A 14703-nucleotide genomic window follows, 5' to 3' on the forward strand; every position below is an offset into this window, starting at 1 on the left:
CCTGGGACTGGGAAAGCAGAGGAAGTGTCCCCTAGTGAGACAATCAGCAGGGAGTGGGAACTAAGACAAGAGACCAGCTGGTGCCCAGGCCGAAGCCTCTCTAGCGACCAGTTGTCCAAGTTTCTTAGCTCATGTGTGAAGAACCATTATTTAAATCCAGACACTTACTTTAGACCCCAAGCTCCTCCCCCAGCCTTCTGTTTCTCATAAAATGGTGCCATCATTTGCCCAGGTGCTCTGGCCAAATTCCCTGGGAGTCATCCTCTGTTTTTCTTATTCTAAACACCCTTTATCTATCTTATTGATTTTCATAAGCTTCACCTTGAACATTTATTCCCCAACCTGCCACTGTATAGTTGGTATGAGCTAGGTTAGTGTCAGTGACAAAGAAGCCCCAAATCTTAGTGGCTTAAACTAACAAAAGTTTATTCTTCATTGATGCTATGTTGGCACTGCAGGTCATCAGGGGTTTCTGCTCCATGTTATCCCCACTCAAGGACCCACGTGGACAGAGTTTCTAGAATCTGTAATGTCACATGGCAGAGGAGAGAAAGGACAAGTCAGACACTGGCTTTTAGAGGTATCCTTCTCATAATTCATTGATTGAAGCAAATCACTACCAGTCTTAGGGGACACAGACTTAGGGGACACAGAGCAAGTCTCTATTATCTCTTGCCGAGCACAGTTTAATAGACTCAGACAGCTCTCTGCTTCCAAGGTTGCCCCTGCAATCCATTCTCTACATAACAGCCAGAATGATCTTTGAAAATGTTAAACAGATCACTTTCCTTTAGGTTGAAAGCCCTCCAATGGCTCACATTAACAGTAAAAGTCAAAACTCTTACTCTGGCCTCCAGGGCAAGCTGTGGCCCTGCCTAAATCCAGCTTGGTCCCTGCCTTTCTTGTGGGTGACGGTGGCTTTCCAGGCTAGAGCAGCAGAGGTGAGTAGCCCCAGACCCTGCAGGGCTCACAAAGCCTGAAACACTTACTCTCTGGCCCTTTGCAGAAAAATCTCCTGAGCCCTGCCCCAAATACCTGGACTCTGCCTTCCTCTGAGACCGCCTTTCCGACCTCCCTCCCCATTGCTTGCTTCCTTCCACCCACACTCGACCATCTGCTGCTCCTTGAACTGCCTTTCAAGCTCCTCCTGCCTCATTGCACGGCCCATTCACCCCACCTGGGATCCTTCCCCCTCACTTTTTAGCAGGCTTGTCCCTTCTGATCCTGAGCACCTCCCCAGGGGCCTTCCCTGACCCCTGACCACAGCTGCCCACCCTCCCCGCTGGCCACACGTTAGCCCATGCTGCACAGCGCTCGCTCCACTGCAAAGCCACCCACTCCCTCGCTCACAGCCTTGTCCCTCTTTAGGCCCTTCGAGGTCTTGGGGTTCGGGTTGAAGATGCCACAGGGTCTTGACCCTGGTCATTTCTTCATCATCTGTCCTTCTGTGCCCTCCTCCCAAGATAGACAGTGCTCTCCTGGGGAGGAAACTTTTAAGCCTTGGCCTCCGCCATGAAGAGGACAGAAGTCTATGAGATTTTCATTTCTGCATGTGAGGGACAAGGACAGGACTGATGTTATTAGCCCACACCTCAGTCCTTCTCCCACTTAACACTTCCAGCAAATTCTGGCCATCTCTGGGAGGCAACTTCTGAACATCTCTGTCATCCCCTGGGGGAGCAATCTTCTGTGACTTTGAAGCCACATAGGACTTCTGAAAAGGAAGTTATGGTCAACTGAAAGTTCCCAGTGGAGCGTGAGGAGCAGAGGGGCCCATGGCGAGCCCGCAGCTGGCCTGCCCAGGGCAGGAGAGAGACACAGGGAGACCGGGGGGAGCATGGTGGGCATGCCCGGGCTGCACGACCTCAGTCATCACCGTGTCCTTCCTCGTATGCACTGTTAGCCTTTAGGTGTTTGCAACTGACAAGACCCAAACAAACAAAAATGAGGTGGGACTCTCACCCTCTTCCTGACGGATGTGTCTCCCCGGTGTCCCCCACTTCCGCCTGATGGAGCATGGTCCTCCTCGCAGGCCTGACTCCATGTCCTCTCCCCGTGCTGTTCTGTATCACCCCACTGAACCCCGCAGTGGGCATCAGGGACCCCAATGTGACTTGTGTCTGTTTCTCCCTGGGAGCCAGGGTGCAGGTGCCTTCTCCCTCCTACAGGCGCCTGAGAGCAGGGGCATGTCTTGTTCACCTTCCATTCCACCCCTTTTCTGCCTGCCCCCAGCCCAGTGCCTGGTACAGAGGGTGGGATTAGTAAATGTCTCTCATATACATATTTTTATCCGCCCCCCCCCCTTGTGGCTTGCTTGCTGTCTGCTCTCTGTGTCCACTCACTGTGCGTTCTTCTGTGTTTTTACTTGTATCCCTTTTTGTTGGGTTACCTTGCTGAGTTGGCACTCCTGGTGCTTGCAGACTGGTGGCCCTCTGTGGCATGTAGGTGAGCCTGCCTTTACAAGGAGGTCCCGGGATGTGAACCCAGGGCCTCCCATATGGTAGATGGGAGCCCAACTGATTGAGCCTCAGCCACTTCCCAGTAAATGTCTCTTAAATAGATAAACACCCTAAAAACAGAGTTGGTCAAGTAAGTCACACTCAGGTGTAAATGACTGACACTCTGTCATGTGGGGCCATCTCCAGGGTAGAGGTGGGTGGAGAGTGGGGATGGAGTTACAAGCCACAGAAGGCAAGTGGCTCGTAGCTCTTGGACAAGGCTGATTGGTTCTCTCCCCAGGTGGCCCTGCCCGGGCCTGGCCACAGGCTGGTGAAGGGGCCGAGCCTGCATGTGCCCCGGTGGCATGCAAGCTTCCTCCCCGGCTTTCAGGGGAGCCTGGGGCCAGCCAGACCTGACGGTGTTTCCATCCGACTCCCCTGGCTGTCCCTTCAGTTTGGCCGAGTGACTTCGGCCCCTCCAGCCTGTGCCGCCTGTGGGTCCGTCCCCTTTACCTGTGGCCATCTGTGCTGGTGTGAAGGTCGAGCTCATCCTCCCCTGGCTGCCGAGGAACACGTGGGTCCTGTGGGTGCTCGGCGAGGCAGCAGGAACTGGCCGGAGCACCTTCCCACGACCCTGCAGCTGGGGCCATGCCTGCTGAGGAGCCAGCAGGCCCTGGCCCCCTCGGTGGGCCCTTCCTCCCTCCAGGCCCCTCCTCAAGGCTCTAGAAGCTTCCACGGCCACGGTGCCACAGCCGGTCTGTTTGTGCCCTGGAAAGCGTTCCTGCAAAGGGCAGGGGGTTGGCAGGATGCGGGCCCCCCTGGGTGCCAACGCTGCTCTGTCCTGGACACACACCGCGGCCACCGGAAGTGGTGAGGGAAGGCCAGGTGGCCCTGGGCTCCTACGCAGGCCTCAGGGGCTGAACGGAGCAGTCCCACCGCGAAGGCGGGAGCTGGCCGTGCGTCGGGGAGAGCGACGGCGGCTAAGTGTCCTGGAGAGGGGAGGGGGTGCTCAGGAGCCGGGTGAAGAGAGGCGTCGGGCAGGACGGGCAGCGGGGCTGGGTGCTGGGCTCCTGCCGGATCGCAGCCCTCAGCAGGGGTCCCAGCACTGGGGCTGCCCCGGGCCGCCACCAGGCGGGGAAGGACGTTCCAGGAGAGGGGGGGCGTCTAGCGGAGCAGGGGCGGCTGAGCGGAGGAGGAGCGCAGGCGCAGAAGCACCGCGAAAGGCCAGCCTTGCCCCTCCCCTTAGCAACGCTACCCTGTTCCTGCGGGTGGGGTAGGGGAATCCAGGGCCAGGACCCTCGGGTGACCCTGGAAGCGGCGTGGGAACCCATCCCCGCACCCTCAAGCCCACACCAAGCCTCATCCTAGGACCCGTGCCCCCTGGGGCGCCCCGACACGCCGACACCAACCTCCCACCCGCTGCCCCCGGCGCCCCTCTGCCACCCTTCCCGCCAGCCTCGCCCTGCCCCGGGCACGTCTTCCTCGTCCCTCACCAGCCCTCGCGACACCCTCCTCGTGGCTTTCAGGTCTGTCTTTCTCCACCATGTCACCCTCCACGTCACTGCCAGAAAGTTCTCCCGAAGGGGAACTCCGACGGCCGTCCTCCTGCCCACCATGGGCTCCTGCGTCTGGGCGAAGACCCCCCCTACACGGGGAGCAAGGCCCCCTGCACCCCGTTTTCCCCCTGCCCCTCCACAGCCCGCAGCCCCCGCCCGTCGTGCCAGGCTTCTCCCAGCGCAGGAGCACGCGGCTCTCCCGCACTCTTCCCGGCCCCTCCAGCCCGGCGCCAGGGCGGGTGACGGGGCAGGGGTGGGGCATCAAGCCCCGGAGCCGAGGCCGCGCCGGGAAGACCCGAGCCTGGAGGCGGAGCGGCCTCGGGTGGGCTCGACTCCGCGGTGGCAGGAGGGGCGCGCCTCCGAGGCCGCGGGCCGTCCTCCAACACCCAGGACGCTGGGGTCGCGCCTGCGCGCCCTGGCACGTGGAAAACGTCCCCACTAAAATGCGTTTCCACGATTGCCCAGCCGCCTTGTAACTTCCTAATCTGCCTGGGTTAATAAATGGAAGCACCCCACTTCACCTTGGGGAGCCCCGAGTGTCTTGTCCTGTCAAACAGGGAAAACACCGACGTCGTAAGGAGGAGTGCGAGGAAGGTCTTTGGGGCGTGCCCGCAGCCCTCTCCCCTCTCCTGTCCCACCTACTGTCCCCAAGCCACCCACTCCGCACCCTGGGACGCAGGCTCCCGGCTGGGGCGCTGCGCTGGGTCCAGAGTAGAAATGAACGACTTTTCCCGCCCAGCATGCAGGCCCCTTGTCTTCGGGGAATTCCTTTCCCTAACCTGGCGTGGAGGGCTGAGGGAGGTCAGAGCCAGCGGCCTGCCCTCGCTCGAGCCCCAGGGCAGCTCGCGGGCGGCTCCTGCACACGTGACGGGAGCAGGGTATTCTCTAAAACTGTCATCACGAGAAGGTGCTCAGGCCGGCAATTCCCCCGTATGAGGGAAAGTTGTGGAGTTTTCATTCGCAGGACGGACATGGCGGGAGACTCCAGGGACCCCGTGGGAATGTGCCGCATTTGTCGTCATCACCCACCGTGGACGTCAAGGCTGAAAGCGCGCCCGGGGAGGCAGGCGGCTACAAAGGGTGGCAGGGAAGGGCTTGCTCAGCTTCCTAAGGTGTCGGTCTCTGATGTCACTCCGGGAGGAAGCCCAGTTGCTGCCTCCTGTGTGCAGCTCTTCCCTAAGGGAAATAAAATAAATTCCAACCAGCACAGAGAGCCAGGCTGTTGCAGGCAAGTGCAGCAAGTGCTCAGCCAAGGTCCCCCGCATGCTGGTGGCCCTGGGCTGGGGTGGCTGGAGCTGCGACAGGCAGAGAGGGAAGGGCACGAGCCCCGGGGTGTTCCATTGTCCCCCTCGGAGCGGCATGCCTGGGACTGATACAGGCAGGTGTGTCTCTGGAAAGGGGGCTGTGATGGCTAGGCTAATGTGTCAGCTCAGCCAGGTAAAGTGCCCAGTTGCCCGGCCAAGCAAGCACTGGGCTCATTGTAGTACGAGGGCATTTCATGGACTTGAATCGTCAGTGAGCTGACTGCATGGATGGCTGGTCACATCTACAATCACCAAGGGGCCTGCCGTCGGCAATGAGCAGCGTCTCATCCAACTAGGGAAGGCCTTCCAAGGGGAAGGGGTTCAGCATTCAGAGAGAATCCCCAGCTCCTCTCCAGACAGCCGGCGTCTCCTGGAAACGCATCCATGACCTTCGTCGGAGCCCCTGCTTTGCAGCCTGCCCTACGAAATGTGGACTTGTGCACCCCCGTGATGACGTGAGACAGTGGTATGAAACTTCACACTATTTACAGGATCCCCCAGTCGGTTCTGTTTCCCTAGAGAGCCCTGACTAGTACGGGGGTGATATTCGCCTGTTGGGACTGTCATAGACATTCAACTGAGGAAACCATTGGAGATGCCTCGGGCAGCGTGGGCACCCACTACCCTGGGCAAGCCCCAGCAGAGGCGTGGAGGAAGGCTCCAGCAAGGAGAACTTTCTGGGGTCTGCTGTGACTGCGTGCAGGTCAACACAGGCATTGCGGCAAGGAGAAGGAGCATCTGTAGAAAGATTCCAGGTGAGGCAGGGACGTCCCCACCACAGGACAAAGGGTGGAAGCTCAGTGCATCCCCCATGCAGACAGGCACCCCAGGACCAAGCCCGTGGATGGGGTACAGCCGCCCTCGGGTGCTGCTGTTGGGGCATGTGGGTATGCAAGGGGGAGCAGGGCGGACGTTGTGCAAGGCCCTGGGTGGGTGTGGGGAGTGGGCAGGTGCTCAGAACTATCTTTCACTGGAAAATCCTCTCTTGTGAGTTGTTTCTGATCAACACAACAGCCCAGCCACCTAAGTTCCAAGTTTATCCATGAGCCAATTGGAAGTGGTTTTCTCTCCATGGCAGCAGCTGCCCCTGCCTCAAGGGAGAGGAAGGGCAGGTGCCGGGCACCTCCCCAGAGCCAAGGGCAGACAAGCCTGCAGGGAGGCAGGAGGCTGGGTGGCCACCCCTCTCACTCACATCCCCCCTTTCTCCCGGGGGGCAGCAGCCTGCCCTCAGCCGTTCTTCGGCCTTGCTCCCAACTGCCATTTCCCTTCCTGACAACGCAGGCCAGGCCCTCAAAAGGACACATTTCTAATTAACCAGAATTGGGTGAACCAAGCTCAGAGTGGTCTGGGTAGGCCCCAGGTCCTCTCTTTCATCAGGCAGGGGAAGGGCCCCCACGTCGGGCCGCCATCGGGGCGTGTGGGCGTGGAGGGAGGGCTCCCCCGCTCGGAAGGGAGGAGGGCGGTGAGCGTGCTGGGGAAAGGGGCCTTTCCCCTGCGCCCTCGTCCTGACCCAGTTGTTCACCGCCTCCCCGCCCTCCCACCCCGCCAGGACTGCGCTGACCTGCTGAGGCTGAGCAGGGACCAGGGGACACAGAAGCACCCACCAGGACTTACGTCAGTGGCCCATGGAGAGGGCCAGGGGCAGGATTCCTCCCAGGTGGGGGCGTCTTGCTGGAGGAAGGCAGGGAAGAAGACACAGAGGTCCATAGTCACCCATGAGAAAGGCGGACTCAGCCAAGTGAGGAAAGGAAACGCGGCTCAGCCCCCCTGAGAGGCAGGGAGCGGCCAGCGGGGCAGCCCTGCCCGCACTTCCCTCCACCCTGGCACTCTGGCTAAGGGCTCAGAGAGGAGCATGTCCTCAGTTTACCTCTTCTGTTTGGGGGGCTGTAGATATCATTACCGGGGGAGGAGGGGGAAGCTGGGGGCTACGCCCCAGCCGAGGCGGCTGGCCTGGGCATCAGTGAAGCTCCAGCCCTCCTGCCAAATTGGGGGAGACATCTGAAGCTGGGAAAGGTGGGGTGAGCCCAGGTAACTACTGTCCTCCCTTAATCCTCACAATGACCTATATACCAGTATAACCCCCACTTTCCAGAGGAGAAAGCAGATGCAGAGGGGGTTTTCACTTGCCCAAGAGGCAGACCCAGTATTCAAATCCACGCAACTTGGATCCAGAGACCATTATTTTAATGGCTATGGAAATCAAATTTAGAAAATCTAGGGAAAAAAATAATCCATAATTCCATTACCCAGAGATAACTGCTTTGGATGTTTTGCTAAATTTCCTTCCAATCACTTGTCTTCTCTTTTTAAAATGTATTGGTTTACTTTATTCATGAGAAGTTTGAAAAAGAAACTTCAGAACTACCTACAACCATATCGTTACAGGATTTTGTGGCTTGGCTATGCTGTAGAAATGAATTTCAAAAGCATGCCAGGTGAGGTATGCCAGTAATTTATTCAGGTAGAGAGGGAAGAAAAATGGGAGAAAATAACAGAAAATATCAGAGCAGGGGTTCCAGGTAGAGAGGAAGGGGGTGAAAGGGATAAAGAGGGCTGATTTACAAGCTACAATTCCCCGTTATAGATTATAAATGCGCAGGTTTACATGCGTGGCCACAGGGCAGAGGAAAAAATGGCGAAAGCGGTGCACAGAGGGCAGGAACGGGTCCAGAGGTAAGAGAACAGGTTGAGAGCCCGTGCTCTGGTTTGTGTCTGGCTTTTAAACTGTTAATTATTCCAGCCCTTTGCTAATGGCAGGGGAGGGGGGTTCCAGCTCTTTGCTGTTTTGATTGATTACCCCGCCCATCCATCCCCCAGTGAGGACCCAATGCTCAAGTTCCTAGGGAGCATCTGGGGCCTCTCCTCCCTCCCAGAAGAAGTCTTTGTTCTGAAAGGCAGAATCCTGGGGGTGGGGGTCCTCCAGCAGCCGTCTTGGGGGTTACTGATGTCCACGTGGACTCTCTGCCAGGTTCCAGGTCTGTCTATTAATTCCCCTTCTTATTAGCCTGCTTCTGAGAGTTCTACACCTTTAATCTTAAAGCGGTGCTGAAGGAAGATGATCTTTCTTCTGTAGCTGCTTCCTGCTGGTTAAGGGCTCGAGACCCTACCTGACAAGGTACAGCACTCCCTTGCTATTCTATCTCACCTGGAAGAAGCCGGATCTGGCATCCTGTATGATGCTGGATGAAGTTCCCATATGGCTAACAAGATGTTGATTCTGGAAGAAGTAAATTTAATTAGAATTTTGAGAATACACGGTTCTGCTAAGAGGACACTGGTCCACAGGAGTAGAAAAGACCAGGTGTCTATAAAGGCTGCATTTCCTTGACATCGGGGTTCTATTTTGCAGGTTCTGAACACTGTATAGGACTGTTTTAGAGTAATTTACCTAGAGATGACATTCTTCCTTAAGGAAAGGACATGCCCTTCCCTGTGCCATAGTTAGCATGTCCCGTGCCCTGTGATTTTGCATCACCACAGCACAAGAGTCTGCTTGCTGTTTTGGAGCTCCTAAGGCACAGCTGGTTTTATCCATACTGTTAGTTATTTCTAGGGAGCAATTAAAATAAGATAATGGGGTTTGGTATAGATTGCCAAGCCCAATTTTTGATGGTGATGATTGTGCTTAAAGCAGCTAAGAGGGGGATGGGAAGGGACATTGCCTTTTTAAAAAGAAAACAGACAAGGGTTTTGTAAGGGATGTTTGGTTTGTTTTCCCTCTAACAATAGGCATTTGGGCTAGAGTTAGAGGGGACAGTTGACTTCGATGCAGACAATACTTAGCTTTTTCTCTTGCAGAGGTATTTCAGGCCATCCAATGCCTGGCATTTGTCCATTCCATCAGGTGCTTTTGGTGAGCTGGCACTTTCTTGGGCAGCTGGTTTCATTCAGGATTGGTGCATCAAGTTGGAAATTTCTTTAATAGCTGTAGGAGTAATCGGAACTACAGAGTAAAGTTTCTTACATACTGATGATGCTTGTTTTTTATCAAGTTGTGATCAGAACCTGATTTTCAGGTCCTGGGTAAGGAAGGATTGCCCACGGACCATCTCAAAGAGGCTAGGCTGAAGTGGGTTCTAGCCAGCTCATTTGCTGTTTTCGTTTTGGTGGGAAAACACTTAGACCTGGTAGGGTGGCATGTGTGTCTACCAGTCCTCCCCAGGGTATGATCCCTGCATCTGGGCAGGAGGCGTGAAAGGGGGATGGTTAAGCCTCCCATTGTTTGAGTTATTAACTGACAGGTGTTAGAATAGGGGTAGGAGGAAGACCTGGGTTTATGCTGGTGCTTAAGCAGGTGCATCAGCTTGAGTATTTCCCTTTGCTATAGCAGTGTTTGTTTTCTGATGCCCTGAACAATGCATAACTATTATTTCTTGAAGTAACAGTATGGCTTCTAGTAAATCTAGGATTTCTTGTTTATGGTTAAGAGGTGACCTACTATTGGTAAGCAAGCCTCGTTCTCACCACACAGCAGAGTGAGCATGAAGGACAAGGAAATCATCCTTAGAGTCTGTGTAAATATTAGCCCATTTCCCAGCCGCTAGTTTTAAGCTTTGGGTATGGGCAATTAGCTCTGCTTTTTGAGCTAAAGTTCCAGGGGAAAGAGCTTTGGCTTCTATGGTTTCAAATTGAGAAACTACTGCATAGCCTGCTTTTTAAATTCCTTCTTTAATAAAACTGCTTCCATCTGTGAACCATTTAATGTTTGGGTTCACAAGCGGCTCATCTTTTAAATCTGGCCTGCTCAGGTAGTTTTGGTTAAGAGTTTTGAGGCAGGAGTGGAGAAGGGGCCCCTCAGGATCTGACTTGGGGCCCTCTACTGGTAGAAAGGTGGCTGTGTCAAGAGTCTGACACACCTTTATTTGCACTTAAGGGTTTTTTAGCACTTGAGCCTGGTATTTAATTAACTGGCTTCCTGTGAGCCACTGGTGGCCCCTGGCCTCAAGCACATCCTTTACCTGGTGTGGGGTGGAAACTGGGAGAGGTTGCCCCCAAGTTAGTTTGGTTGGCTTTCTTAATTAAAAGGGCTGTTGCCCCCACTGCTCTCAGGCAAGGTTGCCATTCCTTTATTTTAGAGACATGTTTATCAACTACTCAGAAAATGAAGTTTACCAGGACTTTTAACTTGTCCAATGCTCCTCTGTATATGATCTAATAGAAATATTACCATAATCCCTAGACTTATCTAGAATAGGATATAGGCAGAGTACTTAACACTAATTAATGTACTACTCAATGCATACGTTTCTCTTTGAGCTGCAATTAATAGATTCAAGTTTCAGGTTTGCAATACCTTACATGTTATCTCTCCATGGGAGCAGGCCATAATGCCAATTTGTGTTTAAGTTCTACTTACAGTACTCTGGTGATTATGACTCCACTTGGTATGTTCTTCACTCAGTGAACAAGCTGCAGCACTATTGTTCCCAGAGAGAAGCTAAGAAGGTAGTTTCCAGTATTTTACTGGCCTGGTGCATTGTGTTCTCTGGCACTATGAAACAGTGCCAGTCTGGAGGCAATATCCATTGTACATTTGGCTGTACCGAGCCATCATTGGCTGCTGCAGGACTTTGAAACTGCAATAGTTTCCATTAACTTCAGGAGCACAACTAGAGATGTAGTAGATACCTTTATTGTTTGAGGGGTCAGTGACCAATCTAGCCAATAACTCATACGGAGAGGCAACCTGCAATGTATTGAAGGCCTGGTTTGAAAGAGAGTTTGACAATGCAATGCTGAAGTCTCTTTCTTGATTTTTATATAACTTTTAAATATTTCCAGTGCAATGTGTTACATATTAAATGACTTTGTTTACTCCTACAATTTTACCAAGATTTTAGCAGGTATTTTACTTTAGCAGTAGAGGCAAAATTATTTTTCCCATTTTTAAAATGAAAACTGAAGATTCCCAATGGAATCAAGGTAACTTTTCATTATTACCACCTGAATATGCACAGTGAGGTGACTTTCAGACAGGTTTCATTGCTATGAAGTTACTTTTTGCCATTAATATCAACCTAGGTTTTCTGTTGAAAGATTCTTTTATAAACTCTTTATAATTAATCACAATCACAGACTGGCTAATTTACCTTAGATTACAATTAGAAAACAATGGAATTTACATTATGCATTTAAGAGAGGGTAGTCCTACATTTCTTTAACTTAATTTCATTAGATATGAACTTAGAATTTTCATCATTTGTTGATTTGATATTATTTTGATGTATGAAGTTACACACTGAGCAAATAGGAAGACATGAATAGTTTGGCATAGAGACACAACTTAGTTACTAAAAACTTTCATTTTTTACAAAACAAGTTTAACTGCAAAACATTTGCAAGATCCCCTGGAAGGTTTTTTTTTTTATTTTTTATTTTTTATTTCTTTTTTAATTTGCACTATGACCATGCAGTTTTGCACAAGAATTTTGTTTTTTAACTAAGGGCTTATAACCAAAATATTCCCAATGCTTTAATACAACTTTCCTTTGTTTTAGTACTTTATATTTTACTTTGATTTTAGCAGACTTTGGAGCTCAGGGAAATTGGCTTCTCTCATGAATTGTCACTTTTAGGAATCCAAACAGTCAAGGCAGGAAGTCCCCTTCACTTCCCAGTCTTTGGAGATAAAAATACTCCAGTGGCTGCTAGACTGGGAAAGTAGATGTTCAACCCTGAGGGTCAAGGATTCCACCAGGCAGCAATTAGTCCACACTGGGATCCAAGAGTGAAAGCAGGGTCACTAATACCAGTAGAACAGTGGACAGGGATGTCTCACATTTGCTTTCCCCTGAGCCATAGGGGCAGAAGCTGTTGTGAAAAAAACATAATCAAAGGCAAGGGAGGAGGCTAGGCTTGAAGTTTATATGCAGGTAAGGTCACTTTAGAAATTACACTTACAATAGTAGATTCAGGCTGAATCTACCCAGTTATAACTTCAGTTATTATCCTTCTGCTGTTTTATAATATAAATGTATCTACAAATGATCTTAACTCTTAGTTACAGTTTCTAGTAAGTTTTTACCTTAAGGTGAAGTGGATACCTTTATTAACTAAGCCACAGAATTTTATTAGTAACGACTTTGTGAAGGTTCCTTGCTTTTCAAGTAACTGAAGTAATTTCATTTTTGATTTATGCATTAAATCCACTAGTAAGACAGTATTGACCCTCAAAGACTAATTCTCAGGTTTATTTTTACCATTATCCCATTTGTAACAGGTGAACTCCAAATCTGATTTCCTAGGCACAAGCAAACTGACAAAGTTAAACACAGATTTCAAAGTTGAACACAAGGTTATGCATAAATTAAAACAGAAGAGAGAATGTTATACCTTTAGCATTTCAGGGAACACTTTGACCTTAATTGGTGGCACATGAGGTTTCTTTTATTTTGATCACTATTCACACCTTTTATAGGCACAATTGAGTTTAAACAGAAGTTTGAGTTTTATTTCCTCATTTTTTTAAGGAGACATGACATGAGGTTTCTGGACCTCAGATCTATCTATTCTCTTTTTTCCACTGGTTTAACTGGAATTCAGGGTTCTATGCAGAGGCTGCTCTTGGCTCTACTGTAGCCATGTGGAGCAGCAGTAGGCACAATTTTGTGATTCCTAAGAGACTTCTATGGGGAGTTTGCTGGTAGGCTAGAGACTGCACCCATTATTCTAGGAAGAATGAAGAAGCACCCTTTAGTCAACCATTCTGGCGTCCCAGAGACCTAGTCTGACTAAATTCACCACTCCACACAATTTGAAGCTGAAACCCTGTCTCAGCATCCTGAGAATATTTATTTTCAGGGTGTAACTTGCCCACAAGTGTCCTTGTGGGCAGGTCTTGGGGGTGTCTGATTCTGGATATCAGATAAATGAGCCCAAGCTGACTGGGAGTCCTGAGCAGTGGCCCCAAATCAAAGCACCTGAGACATTTGTCCCAGAAGATATTTGGCTGCTTTCTGAATGGATGTGCCCAAGGGGTGGGGGCCCTTCATTTTCCTGCTCTGGTTCTCAGCCCCCTTCTTTCCAGGGTCTGAGACTGACCAAAACAGAAGTTCCTGAGTTAAATCTCAGGAAACATTTGGCTGCTCTCTGATTCCCACCACCACAGGAAATCAGAGAGCCCCTGCCACCAGGCATTCCCAGGCCAGCTCGGACTTGGGAAACAGGTCGATTAGATTTTCAACTTGAAGCTGCCAAGTCAAATTGTGCTTCTTCCTCCTATCCTTCCAGAGTTATTAAACACAGCCTTAGTTCTGACTTTATTGTCTGATAGTTTCCCAGTTAAACCAGTTATTAAAAGGCCATTAAGTGATTAGTGGTTAATTGTACAAGTTAATAGGCTTTGCAGTTCTGAGGCAATTGCTTCCTTGCTAAACAAAGGGACTTTCCACAAGAACTTTATTTTCACAGTTTTTAAAACAGACCAAAGCATCCTAACACAAACCTGCAAAGAGAGATTCAGTAAAAAAGTAAAATATGGGTAAATGTTAGAAATTGCAAGGGTATTCTGGTCACCTGGGGAAGGGGATCTCCCATGCTATCCATCTTGGCTCTGCCCATCGCTGTCCTACTCATCCCCCAGGCAGCTGGATGTGGTCAGATTGGAAGCCACTTGCAGAGGCCTGGACCTGGTGGGAGGGGTGAGCTCTTGGCTCTCCAGCTCTCTGTTACTGCTGCATCCCCTCTAGAGAGGGTGGGAGAAGGCTGCGGTCATGGCGCCAGGGCAGGGCCTCCAGCTGCCAAAACAACTTGAAAGACCAGTGGCTTAGGTAACTCCCACCCTGTGCCCCAGCCTTCCCAAAATGGGGTTAGATCTAACAAGGGGGGCTTGCGGCATGGATGTAAAGAATTCCAGAGCCCCAGCACCTTCCCTCCCAGGATTACATCCTGTGGGGGCTTGTAGGCAAACTGTTTAAAACAGAGAGCCAAAGGAAGGCATTAAGCAGGCTGTAGACCATAGCTTCACTCACCAGTAAACTCCTGGACTGGCTGGCCAAATATGTTACCAGATTTTATTTAGGTTCCTGGCTATGCTGCAGAAATGAATTTCAAAAGCATACTGGGTCAGTTAGAACAGTAATTTATTCAGGTAGGGAGGGAAGAAAAATGGGAGAAAATAACAGAAAATATCAGAGCAGGGGTCCCAGATAGAGAGGAAGGGGGTGAAAAGGGATGAAGAGGTCTGACTGACAAGCTACACTTCCCCATTATAGATTATAAATCCCCAGGTTTACTTTCATGGCCATACGGCAGAAGAAAAATGGTGAGAGCAGCACACACAGGACAGGTCCAGGTCCAGAGGTAAGAGAACAAGGCAAGAGCCCATGCTCTGGTTTGTGCCTGGCTTTTAAACTGTTAATTATTCCAGCCCTTTGCTAATGGCAGGGGAGGGGTTCCAGCTGTTTG

The sequence above is a fragment of the Dasypus novemcinctus genome, chromosome 6 (assembly GCF_030445035.2).
Source record: "Dasypus novemcinctus isolate mDasNov1 chromosome 6, mDasNov1.1.hap2, whole genome shotgun sequence".
Taxonomy (NCBI): domain Eukaryota; kingdom Metazoa; phylum Chordata; class Mammalia; order Cingulata; family Dasypodidae; genus Dasypus; species Dasypus novemcinctus.